Raw genomic sequence first — 19,353 nt, forward strand, 5'->3', positions numbered from 1 at the left:
ATTTTTGTAATTTATGATAACCTATTAGTGTAGCTCTGTCTCTGTTTTTTTAATCTACATTTTATTTAGATTTTTAATAATTTTTAATGTCTTAACATCATTGACTTTATATGGATTATAGCATTAATGGCATTTCTGTAATTTACAGTAAACATTACAAAACTATTGCAGAAACAGGTTTTATCAAACACCTTTCAGTCTTAATAGTGTTTTGGATACGTTTCTGGAACAGGTTTATCAAACACCTTTTAGGAAGCCAGTAACGTTACTCTGGTAACAGTAACACCAAAATACGTTTTTTATTAGAAACGGCACAGAAACATTAGTAACGTTGTCAAACGGTAAACAGATTTTATCAAACACCTTTCAGTATTAATAGTGTTCTGGATACGTTTCTAGAACAGGTTGATCAAACACCTTTCAGGAAGCCAATAACGTTATTCTGGTAACAGTAACACCAAAATACGTTTTTTATCAGAAAAGGCATAGAAACATTAGTAACGTTGTCAAACGGTGCCTTAAGACATGAAAATCCTTGTTTTCTCCGAGGTTAGGTTCCTGCAGAGGAGACGCCAGTATAGACCATAAGGAGTAGATGAGTTATAGCAACTGAACATGCTTCAAGCCCCACCTCTCATACCAGCAACTGATCTTCTTCTTTTTCAAACCCTAAACGATTTGGGGAAGATAAGTTGTAGGTTTTTTATTTTCTTGAGCATTTTTGTAACTTTATCCTTTGATTTTAACGTTGTTAGTTATGAACTAACGGAATGGATGTATTTGTTAACGTTGTAAACCTCAGGGGTATGCAAAATTATCCCAAATTGGGGGGTAAAATTATACTTTCGTTAAATCTCAGGGGCAGTATGTGTAAATTATCCATTTTTTTAATTACAATTAGAATCTCTCTGGTTTTTGACAATTTCTATCTCATCCCCTAGTTCTCCTATAGTTTCAAAAGCCTTGTATTGCTAATGGAGGGTTAACCCCATTCTAGGAAAAAGCACACAAGCACGCATGCACACATATACATAAAGAGAGAGAGAAGGCTGAGAATGTTTGTAAAGGCAAAAATAAAAATAGTTACAACTTATTAGAGGGGTCCAGGCTCAACTCCTGCAAATTCCTCATGTACAAGTTTTGAAACTAACCTGCAACTTGACAAATACAATAGGTTTCAAACAATGAAATACTTATTAACATTCAAATTTTATTATTACATAAAATTTGACTGATAGCTGCTTCAAAGTCCAAACTGCTTGTTACTAAGTGGTAACTTGTGGAATGAGTTATCCAGCAATTCGACCATATATGCGTCTTCGGCACATCTGGTCTCTCTCCTTGTTTTGCCTCCTTTTAATAAATGATTTGAGCTTTTTTCATGCTCCAAGCTTTTAACTTTGAGATTCTTATATTCTCCGTTCCATTGTTAAATACATATAGGTGTGCTTTGTCATATTGAGCCTTTTCTGGATAAACCCTATGTGATACAAACTTTTCCTTTGCCACCAAAACTCTCGACGATGGAATGATCTATCTGCAAAATACTTATATTTAAGTAACCAAATTTGACATGTGATTTATCCAAGAAAAAAGTATAGCTGCGAAATCCAAGTTAGTCTTTTTTATTTTCTATTGTGATTAATGATGAGGTTGACTCTTGAGTCTTGACCCATGAGAATAAGAAAGTGTAAGTCATTTACCCTTCATCAACTTACCAAGCTCCTCAGTGATAGTTCTTCATGCCGAGGATCCACATCTAGAATAGCTCCATAGGTGGTTTTATCCACATTATCTTTCCTCAAAGAAGACCTGTTTGTTAGGAATTTTCCAAATTACGACGAGTGTGTGCTTAATTAATTATCGAGTCGATCATTGATGGGGATCAAGATATACAAGGGCTGACCTGGCTTGCTACTATTTTATTAAGATGGACCAGACCGGCCTAGCCCATTGTGGAAGTGGGTTAGGGTTTGGGGAGTATTATAAATACTAATGATGGGGTCCCTACAGTCACTATTCTCTTTTCTCTTTTCTCTTTTCTCCACAAGAAAGGAGTTGTGGGAGAGTCTAGAAGACTATAGACGATCCCCATCACGGATGTCCGAGATTATTCGAGGACTTGCATTTATTCTCTGACAGATCGTTGCTGTTTTTGGATGCGTTCTTATCTGTTCTTCATCAACACACGTGAGTGCCAGGTACACCTTACTTTCCCTGCTCTTTTTGATTCAATCATGTTCTAGATATCTGTATGGGGACGGATTCGGGTTTGACAAAACCCTTGCTTGTTCTAACAAGTGGCATCAGAACTGACCATACAGACCTAGGATCGATTGATTAAGAACATGGATTCGGTTTTTTACGACGAAAACAGAATTTTTGGCTAAATCGTACGTTTTTGCCGCTGCCGGATTTTCCCATCAGTGAAAATCGAATATTTTTATATGGGCGCTAAGGGCTCGGAGAGACGATCACGGAGGTGTGTGGATCGTCACCATCAGCGGTCGGACGCTCTGACACGTGCTGGCCAAAAGCGCGAGTGAGATCCACACGCCGACGACGGTTATTGCAAAAAAAAAAAACCATAGCGATGCTGACATCATCGTGACATCACCCCTGATGCTTGCAGGTCACGTTTAACCCGATTGACCTGGACCCGATCCGGGTCATACTTGACACAGACCTGGTCAAAGATTCCTGACCCGGTCAACGTTGACTCGACTCGAGACCCAATGAGTGACTCATTTTTTACCCAAATTTTGACTCGGGTGACCGGTTGGATGGACCGATGGTCCGATTTAGTGAGCCGAGTTTGGTCCGATTTGGTTCGCCTTTAAAACAAAGAACCAAAAAAAAAGAAGGGAAAAATACCAAAAAACTTCAAATGGACCGTGTGGGTTCGTTTGGATGAATTTTGAGACGCGGTTTTTTCTGGTGTGTCTGTTTTTTCGTGCTCTTCATTTTGATATGCAATTCGGCATACCTTGGATAAACAAAGACTATGTTTTGGCAGTTTTTGTATTTTTCAGTCGTTTTAGAAACAGAATCAACTGTTTTAGAACGTTTTTTATTGTTCCAGAAGCTGTTTTTCCTGTTTTGGAATGTTATTTTGATTGGATTCTGTCCTGGGATATCCCATTTTGCTTGTATTTTTCAAGGCCGGCATTTTGGGTATTCTATTTGAAAATTTTGTTGAATTTTTGGGACCTGTTAATGACGATTGTGTCACTTTCGAGTGACGTATGGGCAAGTGGAGCATCTGATTGGGCTCCGATTGGTCTTGTTTCGTTCGTAATTTCAATACCTAACCACTGGTACCTGGTTTTGGAACATTTAATACTTTCAGGGACCTATTTTGGACGATTATGCTACTTTGAGCATGTTTTGACTATTTTGGGTTGACCATTGCCACTTGGACGATGAATGTGCATGTCACAACACATTATGGACGATCAATGTGTTTACTTCCACATATATTGTTGCATATCAGGTTGAGGAATTATGAGAGGATAAAATGGTGATCCACCAAAGTGGCCCATTGAATCCTTTTATGGTTCTGTCACGACAGCAGAATAGGTGACATTAGCCTAAAGACAATGTTACCAAAGAGTGACGAGGTGATGTGCACATGGATTGGAAGGGATAGTGGTCTAAGAGTTCCAGTTGCCCAAAGGTGCTGGGATTTCTGAAAACTACTGATCTTTTCACAGAAAGGCAGTGTGTCCATCCAAAGATAGTGTACTCAAAGATTTTGGGATGCATGGCCTAGGAGTTTTCTTACCGTCCAAAGGTAGAGAAAAATTTCCGAAAGTCATCGATATCTCGCGGTAATTACAGTGCGATAAATTGTTATTGAAGTGCATAACCTAGGGGTTTCTCTATCACCCAAAGGTGGTGGGAGATTTTTGAAAGTTGTTGCTATCTTGCAGCACTTGCGGTGCGATAAAGATGTGTTCATTTTGACTCGAAAGGGCAAGAATGTAATATTGTAAAGAAGTATTGTTGCTTGACATTTGTCATCTGGATTGCATATAACCATGTATTTGATGTGTTGATGATAAATGTATAGGACCACTGATTTTATGATGATATGTTGATGCATGTTTAAATGATGAATAGACACGCGATGGGTAAAGAACATGTTGATTTGTGCAATATAGACACCTTTGATATTATGATGTTATATTTCTGTGTATGTTGATGGAAGTTATATTGTTGACGAACGATAACTTATTATGGTAGATGAAATAATAAGTGAATAATTATGGTAACTGACGATTAACCAACGTGCATAATGAACCATGAAAGAATAATCCATCAATAAGAATTATAATGATGAAAGATTGTGTTAAAATCAATTTGTAACCTATGGGGTATAACCAGCCTAGAGCCATTTGACGGAAGCTACTTCGGTGGCATGGATTGAAAATGTATCAATATTATAGAATGGTAAAGCCAAACACTGAAATAAAATAAGAAATAATAAGAGGAATGAATGAACGAATAAAATTACGAAGAATATATTAAAGAAATTGATGCACTTAACAAACTACGATTATACACTTGAAGGAATTGATATCTAATTATGCACAAGAAAGAAAGGAAGAATCTTGAGAATGATAACTTAACTGAGAATAAAGAAGTAATCGGTTCGAGTAGCTTGACAGTTATGATTACTTTGTGTAGAATTTGTTGTTTGAATCTTTATTTTCAAACTTGGTCAATTTAGTCTGTTCGATTCTCTTGATCAGTGGGAGTACTTCTTTACATGATTGATCTGTTTGTGGATTGAGAATCCTTCTTATTTCATTGATATGTTTGTTGAGTGAGAGGACTTAATATATATTTCGTTTCAATTATGATGTTTCTGCTTGATGTGATGAATAGCATTTGCATGCATGCATATGATTGATGTATTGAGGGCCTTTTGGTCTAAGGATGTTCGATTGGCGATGAATCAAGTCGTTCGGCTATTTCTAGCTAGCCATGGATGTTCGATTGGTGATAAACCAAATCGTTCGATTACCAACAAATATAACGATGTTCAAAGGTAATCCATGAGTCATACAATGCTCATGATACATTCGAGGACCCACAAGGAATGATGACGATATTTATGTGATCACAGATGTGTACGACATTCCTTGTACAAAATTATGTCAAGGCGGTTCATGTTAGTAAGTAAATCCTTGTTGTAACTGACAGAAAGTGATATGTCGTATGTTGAGGTGTATTTTTTATTGTTGCTCGACATCGATATATTTGCTAACTGGATCAAGATTTAGTAGCATTATTATTGTATTGAGATCCCATGGCCACATCTGATAATGATGACCTTATAATTAATCTAGCCCAAGTGGGAGATTGTTATGAATTTTTCAAATTACGATGAGTGTGGGCTTAATTAATTATCGGGTCGATCATTGATGGGGATCAAGAAATACAAGGGCTGACGTGGCTTGCTACTATTTTATTGAGATGGACTGGACCGGCCTGGCCTATTGTGGAAGTGGGTTAGGGTTTGGGGAGTATTATAAATACTAATGATGGGGTCCCTGCAGCCACTATTCTCTTTTCTCTTTTCTCCACAAGAAAGGGAGTTATGGGAGAGTCCAGGAGACTGTAGAAGATCCCCATCGCGGATGTCCGAGATTATTCGAGGACTTGCATTTATTTTCTGACAAATCGTTACTATTTTTGGATGCGTTCTTATCTGTTCTTCATCAACACACGTGGGTGCCAGGTACACCTTACTTTCCCTGCTCTTTTTGATTCAATCGTGTTCTAGATATCTGTATGGGGACGGATTCGGGTTTGACAAAAACCTTGCTTGTTCTAACACTGTTTTGTTTATTTTACAAAATTAGAAAAGATTTTATGGGGTGAAGGCCCAAGGTAGATTTGATTTGAGAGAACCTGGAGACTACCAAAATGGAATTTAAAAAAAAAAAAAAAGGAATCTTGAAACTGACCTGCTTTGGTCACTGCACATGAGGACCACATATCTCTCCTGGTCTTTGAATACCCTGAAAAATATGGATGTTTGTTCTTCCAAGCCTTCAGAAGCCAAAACTAGCAATCCAAATGGTCCTATACTTCCTTTAACAGAAGCCCCCTTTTGACTACAAAGTAGTTGTGGATTATTCCAAATTGGGTCCATATGCTCAGCTTTCTCCAATGTTGACAAGGCAAATGAAACCTCCACATCGACCTTTTAGGAACCAGAAAGGAAGAGAAATTAAAAATCAATAAGCTGGAAGAGAAGCAAATCACATAGACTTTGTTTGTCTCTTCACTTGTTTGGTAAAGAAAAATTGAAATTTCAATCTAGACTAGAGAGATCTCTGAGGGTAGGTAGATTTTATTCATTTGATGCAATATTGGGTATGAAACTTATCAATAACTAGATTCACTCTTGTGGAGGAAAACAGATTAAGAAACTCACCTACGAAGCAGTGACACCAGAAACTTCAAGTACTGATCCTTTCTTCAGCTCTGTACTCTGTAAATCAACTTGCTTTTCATGTAACTTCTCGATTTCCTCAACTAGCCATTGAACCAGTTGCTTCCCAGACTTGTTGAGCCAAATATTCCTCGAAATTGCCTGCAAACAAAACCAGTAGATAAAACATAGTCACTTCTAGTCCTCACAGTACACAGGCAGTACTTGGGACTATGAAGAATGTTCATGATGAATTGTTTAAATTCCTCTGCTTTACCTGTGTTGTGTCAAGAAATCTCTTAGTGGTCCTTCGAGTGTCGTAACCTGCAAAAGACCCTGGGGTGACAAAGGAGAACCGGTGTGGTTCCGGCCTAGGACTCTCCGATGCCTAAGTTAGATCTCTCTGATCAAACAGATGAATAGTAGTATTCAATATGAGTTAAGATGTCTCCCGGGTGGGGTTGTGTACCTTGCCTTTTATGGTAGTGTATGGCGATGTGGAGAGTCCCAGATGATGTAGAGTATTTGCCATAGATGATAGAGTCCCTGAGTAGCAAGGCTTATCCTTGATAGGTTGTCTTCCCGTGAGACGTGGTGTCACGGTAGACCTGGTAGTCGTCTTGCTGAGAGACGTAGTGTCATGATAGACTTGGAAGTTGTCTTCCCGAGAGATGTAGTGTCATGATAGACTTGGGAGTCGCCTTCCTGAGAGACGTGGTGTCCTTGATAGACTAGGTAGTTGCCTTCCTTAGAGATGTGGTGTCTTTGGAAGTTGCCTTCCTTAGAGATGTGGTGTCTTTGGAAGTTGCCTTCCTTAGAGCCGTAGTGTCTGGATAGACTCATCTACGTAGTAGATGAAGTTCATGGTGTATGAGTCCGTTCACTCCATGTGACTTGACAAGCGGTGGCCTAGAGTCCTTGGCGATGTTGTCTTATTGATGGCAATTCGAGGGTGCTTGTGCTTGGAGACGACGTGTGTGGGCCCGACGTGTACTGGGGATTACGTGTTTGGAGAAGGGATCCGCGCCCAAGGGGGTTGGCGCCCAGGTCCGCGCCCCAAGGGGGTTGGCACCCAAGGGTGGTCGCGCCCATGGGTATTGGTGGATGGTGCTTCACTGACTTTGTCTTGGCCCACTCTTCTGGGTCGTGCCACCTGGCAATCTCTGATTGGCTGGTGTGAATTTGGGTTCATCATTTGCCCCCACTCTCTTGGAACAGAGTACTCAAGAGAGTATCCTTTGCATACTTGTACAGATCAGGGGGTTGCCTATAAATAAACTCTTCTCTGAGGGTGTGCTTATAAATAACTTGGTGAGGGAGAGGTTATGGGTTCAAACCTCTCCTCTCTCATCTGTTTCTTCTTTTTGTAGATATACACTTTTGTCTCATCCTCTCTTTTCACTTTTTGCTTTCTCTTCCTCTCTCTAACTTTTTCTTTCTTTTTGCTTTTCACTTTCCCACTTTGTACTTGAGCTTTGGGTTTGGTGACCTGTTCTTGTGCCCCCCAAGTGTTTGATTGTTTGTCACAATGAGGGGCATCTTGCTTAGTTCTTAGACATTAGCCTTGCTCTTGGTGTCTAGCTTGGTATGGTACCTATGGCCTTGCTCGTTGTGCTTTGCATTGCTTACTTGACATCTTCCTAGGTGTGTTCTAACATTGGGATTCGTGCCTAGTGCCCCACCTATCCGTGCCCATTTACGGTTCGCGCCTACTTGCTTTCGACAGTCGACGTTCGTCACAGTCGAGGTTGGCGGTCATCTTAGTCCGTGTGGCGTTGGAGGTCATCGCCCCTAGTTCCGCGCCTGTGACGTTGGCGGTCGGCGCCTGTCTTGGTCCGTGCCCTGTTGACGTTGGCGGTCGGTGCCTGTCTTGATCCATGCCCTGTTAGAGGTTGGCAGTCGGTGCCTGTCTGGTCCGAGACCTGCAGGAGGTTGGCGGTCTGCGCCTATCTTGGTCGGCGCCCTGTTGACGTTGGCGATCAACGCCTGTCTTGGTCCACACCCTGTTGGAGGTTGGCGGTCGGCATCTGTCTGGTCTGCGCCCTACTAGAGGTTGGCGGTCGGCGCCTGTCTTGGTCCGCGCCCTGTTGACTTTGGCGGTCAGCACCTGTCTTGGTCTGCGCCCTGTTGGAGGTTGGCGATCGAAGCCTGTCTTGGTCCGCGCCCTGTTGACGTTGGCGGCTGGCGCCTATCTTGGTCCGCGCCCTGTTGGAGGTTGGCGGTCGGTGCCTGTCTTGGTCCGCTCCTTATTGACGTTGGTGGTCGATGCCCTGAGCTGCTCGTAATCTATGCCTACCCCTCTCTGACTAACGTCTATTGGTGAGCATTGTTTTTCCTTCATCCATGGAACTTTGCCCTTCATTCATCATTTTTTTTTTATTGGTTCTGCATTGGTGGTTGCAGGTTATCTCCTTTCTCTTCTCCTCAGTTGCTTGGTTTTGGGAGACCTTTGTTTTGAGTAAGTAACCAGTTTGCTTCCTTGTCTGTTTATGTCTTCATTTGAGGACTTTGTTTCGACTTCGGTCGGGATCGAATCTGTTGAGGAGTCTTCTTCGGGGTCATCTTCCCCCGTCGATACTTCTGCTTCTTTGCCTTCCCCAGGTTCTAGCGATGGGGAGGAGGTTTCTGAAGATTTTGCCCCTAGTAGGGGTCGTCAGGTCTCTAGAGCTTGCACTTCTGTAGGCGACCCTAGGAGTAAATTGGCCCATATTTCTAGCATCTTGACTTCTTCAGACTTAGCATCTCTTCGTCGGGAGTTCCATATACCCCTTGAGATTGTGCTTCGTGTCCCTGGACCGAACGGTCGTGCTAACTCCCATCGAGGAGATGAGGTCTGCCTGTACTGCATTTTCTTTGTTCATGGTCTTCGTTTCCTATCTCCCACTTTGTGGAGCTGGTGTTGGACCATTGGTGCCTTACCCTCGGGCAAGTGTTGCCCAACTCTTGGAGGGTCATACTGGGCTTCTATATGTTCTTCACCCGGATGGGCCGTGCTGCCACTGTTCCCTTGTTCTCTTACTTCTACGTGTTGAAGAAGGGGAAAGTTGGGTGTTACCACTTCGCCCGTCGTCTCCCTAGGAGATCTCTTATCGCGCTTGATCCTCTGGTGGGGATCACCAGTTCAGTGAAGTACTGGAGGGATCGCTTCTTCTTTGCCACGGTCCCCCACTATGCCTTGCGGTCTACCTGGGAGGTTATTGATATCAGGAGGATGAATCGCCCTCTTGAGTTAAGCGACTTTGAGCACGACTCCCTCCAGCGCTGTCAGGGATGCGACCCGTTCGATGTCCATCAGTTGGATTCTGAGGCTTTCTTGTGTCTTTGGAAGTTGAGTCCTGGTAAGGTACTTGACTTCTTTGATGTTTGCTTATGTACTTGACCTTTTCCTTTGGTGATGTTGATATGATTTGATCCTTGTTGCGTTGATATTGATTTGCCCAATCTCATGTAGTTGGTGGTCCATAGGGATGCCCTGGTTGGGTGGTCCATGGACCTTGGTGGCATAACGCCTCGGGTGTGGCATGGGGCCTTAGGCATGAGGCCTCGGTGGTGGCGAACTGCCTTAGGCATAAAGCCTCAGGGGTGGCGAACTGCCTTGGGCGTAAAGCCTCAGTGGCAGCGAACTGCCTTAGGCTTAAAGCCTCAATGGTAGTGAACTGCCTTAGGCAAGCCTCAGTGGTGGCGGACTACCTTAGGCGTAAAGCCTCAATGGTGGCGAACTGCCTTAGGCTTAAAGCCTCAGTGGTGCTGGACTGCCTTAGGCGTAAAGCCTCAGTGGTGGCGGACTGCCTTAGGCGTAAAGCCTCAGTGGTGGCGGACTGCCTTAGGCTTAAAGCCTCAATGGTGGCAGACTGCCTTAGGCGTAAAGCCTCAATGCTGACGGACTACCTTAGGCTTAAAGCCTCAGTGGTGGCAGACTGCCTTAAGCGTAAAGCCTCAATGGTGGCGGACTGCCTTAGGCATAAAGCCTCAGTGGTGGCGGACTGCCTTAGGCTTAAAGCCTCAGCGGTGGCGGACTGCCTTAGGGGTAAAGCCTCAGCGGTGGCGGACTGCCTTAGGCGTAAAGCCTCAGTGGTGGCGCACTACCTTAGGCTTGAAGCCTCAGTGGTGGTGAACTGCCTTAGGCTTAAAGCCTCGATTGAGTAGTAGAAGAAGGCGAGTATTCCCAAAAAAAAATTTAAAATTATCCTTGAAACTGTAATGCCATCTACTGTTACTATTGGTGGTGCTGCTAATCCACTGTTGTTACTTTTACTGATAGTACTTCTTCAAGTGTTGTGAGTTTCAGGTGCGATCTACCTTCTTGCCCCCCAGAGTTTTCAAGTGGTATGTCCCTAGATGTATCTGCTTGGAAACTATATAGGATCCTTCCGATTTGTTGATAGTTTCCCTTCTTTTCTTGGCTGTGATGCACTTGCCCTTCTTAGGACTAGATCTCCCTGATGGAATAGCCGTTCACGTACCTTAGTACTGTAGTACTTGGTTGTTCGCTGTTGGTCACCTCCACCTAACCATTGGCCTATGGGTATGCTACCGAAATAGGCCGATAGTCAATATTATAACTCTGACAGAAAGCTCTGAACTTGGGGTTATTGAACTACTTTCCATTGTCTGGGACTATGATCTTTGGTACCCCGAACCTGTAGATGATGTCATCACGGACGAACTTCTTCATCTCATTCTCTGTAATCTTGGCTAGTGGTTTGGCTTCCACCCACTTGGTGAAGTAGTCTGTGGCGACCACCAAGTACTTGCGGTTGCCTGGTGCTGTTGTGAAGTCCCCCGGGATGTCCACCCCCCACATGGCAAAGGGAATGGGGTTGATGACCGATGTCAGCTTAGTGGCGGGTTGATGGGGTACTAGGGCGAACAACTAATATTGCTCGCAGGCTTTGCCATACTGGATGGCTTCCTCTTGCATTCTTGGCTAGTAGAGTCCTTGACGGAGGATCTTGTAGGCTAGGGCTCTTCTACCCATGTGGCTTTTGCAGACCCCTTCATGCACCTCTGCCAAGCCATATCGTGCTCCCTTGGGTCCTAGGCACCAAAGTTGTGGTGCTATGGCCCCCCTCTTGTACAGTACTCGGTCCAAGACGGTGTACTCTACAACTTTCACTCTCATCTTCCTTGCTTCAACCTTGTCTTCTGGTTGAATGTCATTCTCTAGGTTAGTGAGTATAGGGTCCATCTAGCTAGGTCCCTCCTCAATTTCATTAACTTGCTTCTCCTGGTATATTGGCTCATGTAATATTTACACTGTACTGGCCAGGTTTCTGAGTTCATCATTGGCTAGCCTGGACAGTGCATCAACAGCTGCATTCTCGATCCTTGGAACTCGAACCATCTCGAACTTCCTGAATCTCGGACCTTGAACCTCAAACTTCAGCCATGGTTTGTCGCCTATGGTCCTTGGCTATAGCCTTTTTATTTATTTATTTTTTGAATTGGTCTTTGGCCACAGACACCTCTTTGCTCGAATCTCAAACCTCGAACCTCGAACAACGATCCTCGAACCTCGAACCTCAAACATGCCCAGCTTACGGGCCTACTGGCCGCATACCTTTTTTGAACCTGGTCTTTGCTTTTTAGTGCCCCCAAGTGTTTGCTTTTGAGGGGCAATGAATCGTGGTGCCTTCTACATTCTTGCTTGATCTCTCTTTGCCATTAGCCTTGCTTTGATGGCTTGGTCGGCCTGGTATTTTCTTTTGGGTGGCAAAGAGTTGTGTGCCACCTCTTTGTTTCTTGACTATTGCCTCTTGTGCTTGTCCTCGATCTGTGCTTGGTTAGTACCTGTGCGCTCAATCCGCACCTGGTGGGAGTCCTTTGATCCGCTCCTATTTTGGTGTCATCGATCTGCTCCTGTTGGGATCCGCTTCCGTTTGTACTTGGTATGTATATTCTTTCTTTTCCTTTTTTTTTTTTTTTGTAAGAGTCGACGCCAATTGATGGCACCCTCGTTTGATCCTGATTCGCACCCTTGGACCCCCATTCGGTCTGCGGTCATCGACGCTTATTCAATTCGCAGTCATTGACGCTCATTCGATCCGCGGCCATTGACGCTCATTCGATCCGCAGTCATTGATGCTTGTTTGATCCGCGGTCATTGACGCTCATTCGATCCGCGGTCATTGATGCTTGTTCGATCCACGGTCATTGTCGCTTATTCGGTCTGTGGTCATTGATGCTTGTTCGGTCCACGGTCATTGACACTCGTTCGATCCATGGTCATTGTCGCTCATGGTCATTGACGCTTTTTCGATCCGTGGTCATTGACACTCGTTCAGTCCGCAGAGGTGCCATCTCTTGGATGGCCTTGATCTTGGAGGGGTTGGCTTCTATTCCCTGTACTGAGACCATGAACCCTAAGAATTTTCCAGACGTTACTCCGAAAGCACACTTCGCAGGATTGAGTTTCATTTGGTTCCTTCTCAGTACAGCGAACACCTCCTCTAGATCGGTCGGGTGTTGATGAGCTTGGATGCTTTTCACGAGCATGTCATCTGCGTACACCTCCAAGTTGCACCCAATCTGTTTCTCGAACATCTTGTTGACCATCCTCTGGTAGGTGGCCCCTGCATTCTTTAGTCCGAACGGCATGACATGGTAGCAGTAATTCTCCTTGTCCGTTCGGAAGGCGGTGTAAGACTCATCATCCTTATGCATGAGGATCTGGTTGTAGCCGAATTAGGCGTCTATGAAGCTTAGCATCTCATGTCTTGGAGTAGCGTCGATTGGCAGATCGATTCTAGGTTGTGGGTACTTATCTTTGGGGCATGCCCTATTCAAGTCAATGTAGTCGACGCACATCCTCCACTTCTCGTTAGGCTTGGGTACCATGACCACGTTTGCGAGCCAGGTAGGGAACTTTTCCTCTCTGATGAATCCTACTCGACTCAACTTCTCGACCTCTTCTTTGATGGTTGCCTGTCGATCAAGAGCAAAATTCCTTCTCTTTTGCTGGACGGGCTTCCTGGTCGGGTCTAGATGTAGCCTATGCTCTGCTATAGATCTGGGTATGCCTGGCATGTCTGTAGTCGACCATACGAAGACGTCCATGTTCGCCTGCAGGAGGTGTCCTAACTCTTCTTTCTGCGTGTTTCTCAATAGTGAGCCAACCTGTATGACCTTAGAAGGCTCATTCTTGCTGAGTGGTCATGGGGATAGGTCCTCGACCGGCCGTCCTCTCTTCTCTGTCCGTTCATCTCTCTGGTCACTAACCAAGTTCTCTACGCATAGTGCCATCCCTCTTGTATTGCCATTGTTCTTCTTCACGAAGGTGGCATAGTATTCTCTGGCTTTCTTCTAATCACCTCGTACTTCACCCACCCCATTGTCAGTGGGGAACTTCTTCTTCAAGTGGATTGGAGATACGATGCCCCTCAGGGCTTTCAGGGATGGTCGTCCTAGGAGGCCATTGAATGACATGACGGACCTGATGACTATGAAGTTTACCATTATGATCACCTGTCGAGGGTGTTCACCAAAGGTGACGGGTAGCTCTATAGTGCCTCTGACGGAGGCTGTCGCACCCTAGAATCCATGGAGATAAGTGGCCTCTGGCTTCAGATGGTCGTCTCTGAACCTGAATTGGCGGTAGGCTTCCAGGGACAGTACATCCACGGACGCCCCTGTATCAATCAACACCCTGTGTACTGGGCGATTGGCTATCTCCACGTTTACTACCAGGGCGTCCTCATGCGGAAAGCTTATGCCTTCCAAGTCTACATCCGAGAAGGAGATCACAGTCTCGGTCTTTGCTATTTTGCTTGGCTTCTCCGTTACTCCCACGAACCCAACGTGGGCTCTGGCTTTGGCTTTTCTGGTTGAATCTTGCCTCGGTCCTCCAAGTATGGTGAGGGTAGGGGCTCCCTTGGTGTCACTTGGATCTGCTGCATCTCTTCTCTCGTCAGTGCGGTCTCTTTTTCTATCTTGGTCCGCTCTCCTTTCTTCCCTTCTTGGTTCTCTTTCTCGGTCATGCCCTCGATCTCCTTGGCCCGAACAGCCATCACGTCTCCCCTTCACGTATTTGTTCAGGCTCCCTGCTCTTACGAGATTTTTTATCTCTCTCTTAGTTGATAGCATTCCTCTATGTCATGCCCATTATCCTTGTGGAAGAGGCAGTACTTGTCAGGATTACGCTTCTCAGGTCCTGCTAGCATGGGTCGTGGCCATTTGATTAGGTCACAGTCTTAGATCTGCATGAGGATCTATGACCTGGTGGTGTTGAGGGTGTGAACTCTGGGTTGCTTGCCCTCTCGCTTCTCTCTGATCTACGATCACTTCTTCCAGACGATCGATCGCCTTTCTCCTGTCGACACTCAGTCCCTTACCTTTTTTTATCTTTACGATCATCTGGTGCTGACCTCTTGTTGTCTTGGGCCTTGCCTTCAATTGCCTTCTTCCGTGCTTACACTATCTCATCCATGTTGGCGAACTCATTACATCGCTCCAGGAGCTCTTTCATGGTCTTGGTCTCATGACATGCCAAGTCCTTGATTAGTTCCATGTCTCTGATGCCCCCTGCTAGGGCTGCATACTGGGTCTGGTCATCCAAGTCTCTGACTTCCAAGGATTCCTTGGTAAACCTGCTGACATACTCACTGAGGGACTCCCCAGGGTTTTAGATCACGTTCAGCAAGTTGACCGTGGTCTTCTTCTGCTTGACGCTGCTCTGAAAGTGGGTCACGAACTATTCACATAGCTCTGTAAATGATCCAATCGACCGTGGTCGCAGTCGGGAGAACCATGAAGTTGTTACGCCCTTGAGGGATGCAGGGAATGCTCGACAGGATACCACGTCTGATCCACCGTATAGATTCATTATGCCATTAAAGTAGTTGATATGGTCATTAGGGTCGGTGGTACCACTGTAGAGTTCAAAGGGAGGTAACCTGAACCTAGATGGCAGTGAGGCTGACATGATCTCTTCTGAGAAGGGGTATTGTCCAAGGATTAAATGTGTCTCACCCTTGGTTTGCTTCTTCAACCCTTCCAGTTTCTCATCCAACTCTCGGAGTCTCTTGTCTAACTCTTCATCCCGTGCTTGTTTCCCACGCCTTGCTGGTTGTTCGCTGCGAGCTCGTTCGCATCCTCTCCTGGAAGTCCCTTCCCATCTCGACTGTTGGTGAGATGGTGAAGGGTAACGTCGTGACGAATCTTGTCTTGACCGTGAGGGGCTTCCTTCACGGTAAGTCTGGCTTTGCTCTGGTACATGACTTCCTTCTAGTCGACCATCAAACACCGACCTCCGAATAGACCCATTAGGGTTAGGTACTCTGGATCGGTGTGATGGTGTTCTTCCTCGGTCTGACCGTGCTGGGAGGTCCGACGTTCTCCTTGGATGTTGGGAGGGATTCCTTTGCTACCTGGTGTGCCCTTGGGATCTATCACCCCTGGGTGGTGATCTCCTAGGGCTTTGCTCTGGCCTCTGCTCTTGCCTACAATGATGGGTGACTGCTTTCTGCCTTAGATATTCGCAGAAGAGTCGTTGGTCATCGAGGATCTGACGCTACAGGTCGTTGATCTGACCTACAGTCGCTGGTGCATTGGGATCAGGTACTGGTTCCACGACGCCTTCAGCAGCTGCTTTGGGGTTGAGGTTGACTCCCTCAACCTGTTGGCTCTCTGGGACCTCCCTCTCCTGAGAGACATGGTCTGTGGCTCTACGACGTGAGCTCTCCGGAGGAGGTGATCCATTCCCCTCCCTCGGGGCATTGTTGGCAGAGGGAGCGGTCTTCCTGCGTGCCATGGTTGATCAAATATGGAAACAAGCTAGTAAAGGTAATGGCTAGCGTCGTTCCCACAGACGGCGCCAATCTATTGCGTCAAGAAATAGCTCAGCGGTCCTTCGAGTGCCGTAACCTGCAAAAGACCCTGGGGTGACAAAGGAGAACCGGTGTGGCTCCGGCCTAGGACTCTCCGATGCCTAAGTTAGATCTCTCTAAGCAAACAGATGAATAGTAGTATTCAATATGAGTTAAGATGTCCCCCTGGTAGGGTTGTGTACCTTGCCTTTTCTAGTAGTGTATGGCGGTGTGGAGAGTCCCAGATGACGTAGAGTGTTTGCCGTAGATGATAGAGTCCCTGAGTAGTAGGGCTTATCCTTGATAGGTTGTCTTCCCGTGAGACGTGGTGTCACGGTAGACCTGGTAGTCATCTTGCTGAGAGACGTAGTGTCGTGATAGACTTGGGAATTGTCTTCCCGAAAGATGTAGTGTCATGATAGACTTGGGAGTCGTCTTCCTGAGAGACGTGGTGTCCTTGATAGACTAGGTAGTTGCCTTCCTTAGAGACGTGGTGTCTTTGGAAGTTGCCTTCCTTAGACCCGTAGTGTCTGGATAGACTCATCTACGTAGTAGATGAAGTTCATGGTGTATGAGTCCGTTCACTCCACGTGACTCGACAGGCGGTGGCCTAGAGTCCTTGGCGATGTTGTCTTGTCGATGGCGATCCGAGGGAGCTTGTGCTTGGAGACGACGTGTGTGGGCCCGACGTGTGCCGGGGATTACGTGTTTGGAGAAGGTATCCGCGCCCAAGGGAGTTGGCACCCAGGTCCGCGCCCCAAGGGGGTTGGCGCCCAAGGGTGGCCGCGCCTATGGGTGTTGGTGGATGGTGCTTCACTGACTCTGTCTTGGCCCACTCTTTTGGTTCGTGCCACATGGCGATCTCTGATTGACTGGTGTGAATTTGGGTTCATCAACCTAAACTCCTACCCATCCTCTCTTCATAGCATCGTGTTTGCTATTTTATTTATTTATTTTGAATTATATTTAAATGCAGGTACCTTAAGGATTATGTCAATATCTATTCTTTTCCTTTCTGTCATCCATCCTTTGTCTTTTTCTCTTACTACTAGGGTTTTAGTAATCAGTATCGATCTCTACTGATATCGATCTAGATCGATCCGTATCGGTCATGGTTTCTCAAAAATTTTGAATTTTTTTTTTTTTATATTTTTACCCTTGTCTATACCGATCCACCAATATGGGATTGGCCAGAAATCGGTAACGACTGATTTGGCCGATCCAATACCGATTCCTCAAACCATGCTTACCACCAAGGTTCGTAAGCCTAGTCTAGGATCAGATTAGTAACAATCGAGACCGATCCGATGCACATGTATGGAAAAGGGTAAGATGGTAATAAAATCACTTTTATGAAAAATAAAACACGGGTAAATGTGTCTTATTTGGACGATCCAATCCGATCCACCGCTCTAATCCGATATGCCGATCCGATCCCGATATCATGGTTATGAAACTTGCTCACCACACAGTGGACGAAGAAACAACATCATAAAGCGAGCAATTCTCCTCATTTACACCCAATTAGTTGCTTGTATCTATTCTGATCCGAATCAGCCAAATCATTGATCCGATTCTTCACTCTTGAAACAACAATGATAACGTATGCTTCCCTATTTCCCATCCCACCACAACTGCCCACAGAGAGAGAGAGAGAGAACCTTTTACAAGGTCTGGGTTCTTCACGACTTGCACATACCGACTAACGAGATTGCAAGGTTTTTGTTCTAGAAGGAAGACAATCGTAGGAGTCAAGGAGTAAAGAAGGTTAGTGGAGGAGTATCAGCAAACACGGTTCTTTGTATGGTTTGGCAAAAATTTTAACCAAAAAAAAACGTATGATTTGATAAAAGCAACATATTGAATCGAAAAACATTTAAATAGAATGGATAACTCGGGCATTTTAAAACATCAAGAGGGAAGGGAGGATAGAATTTAGTTTTATTGGGGGAATCAAAAACAAAGTTAAAGGCAGAAAAAATTTAATAAATATAGCCTAAGTGTATGGGAGTGATAGTAATTGCCCCTTTATTTTATTCCACGACCATTAAAACTGGAAGTAGTGGAGATTTAAAATACGTAGTAATTGCAAACGGGTTATTTCTCCTCCTATGTTGAGCAAGGATATGAGCATAATGAACAGTACATCTTTTCTTCTAAAATAATTAGACTCTAAGAACTTTTCGATGACATCCCTAATATCATTAGTAAAGAAAACAGCTCCAATGCATGGCGATGCAGCGGTGTTCCCTAATCTCTTCCTCTGCTTCTCCCATGCGCTCTGTGCGCCCAAGTCTCCATTGGATGCCCTACGGCTTCTAATTCCTGTCGCAAATGAACACTATAGCCCAGGAATTGAAGGAGTCATTCATCGACTCTTAGGCTTCGTTTGGTTAAAAGGGAAATTAAATGGAAAAGAAGTGAAATTTTCACACTTAAAATAGAAATTTTTGTAATCATGATCCCATGTGACTGTATCAGTAACTTCAAATCATTCCATATTTGGTTATTAAATTTCAGGAGAAAGAACGCAACTTGATCACTCAATGCACGCCCCCTTCGCTCAGACACGGACACACGTAATGACTGCCACACCCCCTAATAATATGGAAATGACCAGGGATGCAGCGATCATTTCATATACCCCTGTGTCTAGGCGCAAGATCGGCGTTCTCTTTCCCAATTTTCATTTAGTTTGCATCTAATTCCCTTTAGTTTAAAAAGTAAAATAAAAATTACATATAAAATATAACATTATTAAATATAATAAGAAATTTAAATATTTTATACAATGACATGAAAAAAATTATTACAAAAAGCTTTTTTAGGTTTGAAAATTCACTTTCCTGCCCTTTAATTTTCCTTGCAACCAAACGTAACCTTAGTAAATGATTCCCTTGAGTAAAGATTAATAAATGGTCAGCAATAGGAACAAGAGGGGCCTCCCCATTATTGTACCTCTTTTGCATTTGCAAATTCCATTGGTTCATTGTGGGAGAAGATACCTGGACTTTGGTCCATACTGGGTTTGTACTTGATCCTTAGAAATCGTTTTTGCTCGCAATTCTTCTCCCATATAAAATAAGGGAAAGAATTCTATGTCCC

At 44.5% G+C, this 19,353-nt stretch overlaps 1 long non-coding RNA gene across 1 annotated transcript; it reads right to left on the bottom strand.

Moving 5' to 3' along the window:
* Positions 1–1,354: 1,354 nt before the first annotated feature.
* LOC122669480 lies at positions 1,355–17,180 on the bottom strand. The gene is made up of 5 exons (XR_006334022.1): positions 17,146–17,180; positions 6,449–6,607; positions 5,976–6,214; positions 1,719–1,812; positions 1,355–1,537 (listed from the first exon to the last, which is right to left on the bottom strand). It is a non-coding gene; the product is annotated as an uncharacterized LOC122669480 (long non-coding RNA).
* Positions 17,181–19,353: the final 2,173 nt, after the last annotated feature.

Source organism: Telopea speciosissima, chromosome 7 (genome assembly GCF_018873765.1).
Source record: "Telopea speciosissima isolate NSW1024214 ecotype Mountain lineage chromosome 7, Tspe_v1, whole genome shotgun sequence".
Taxonomy (NCBI): domain Eukaryota; kingdom Viridiplantae; phylum Streptophyta; class Magnoliopsida; order Proteales; family Proteaceae; genus Telopea; species Telopea speciosissima.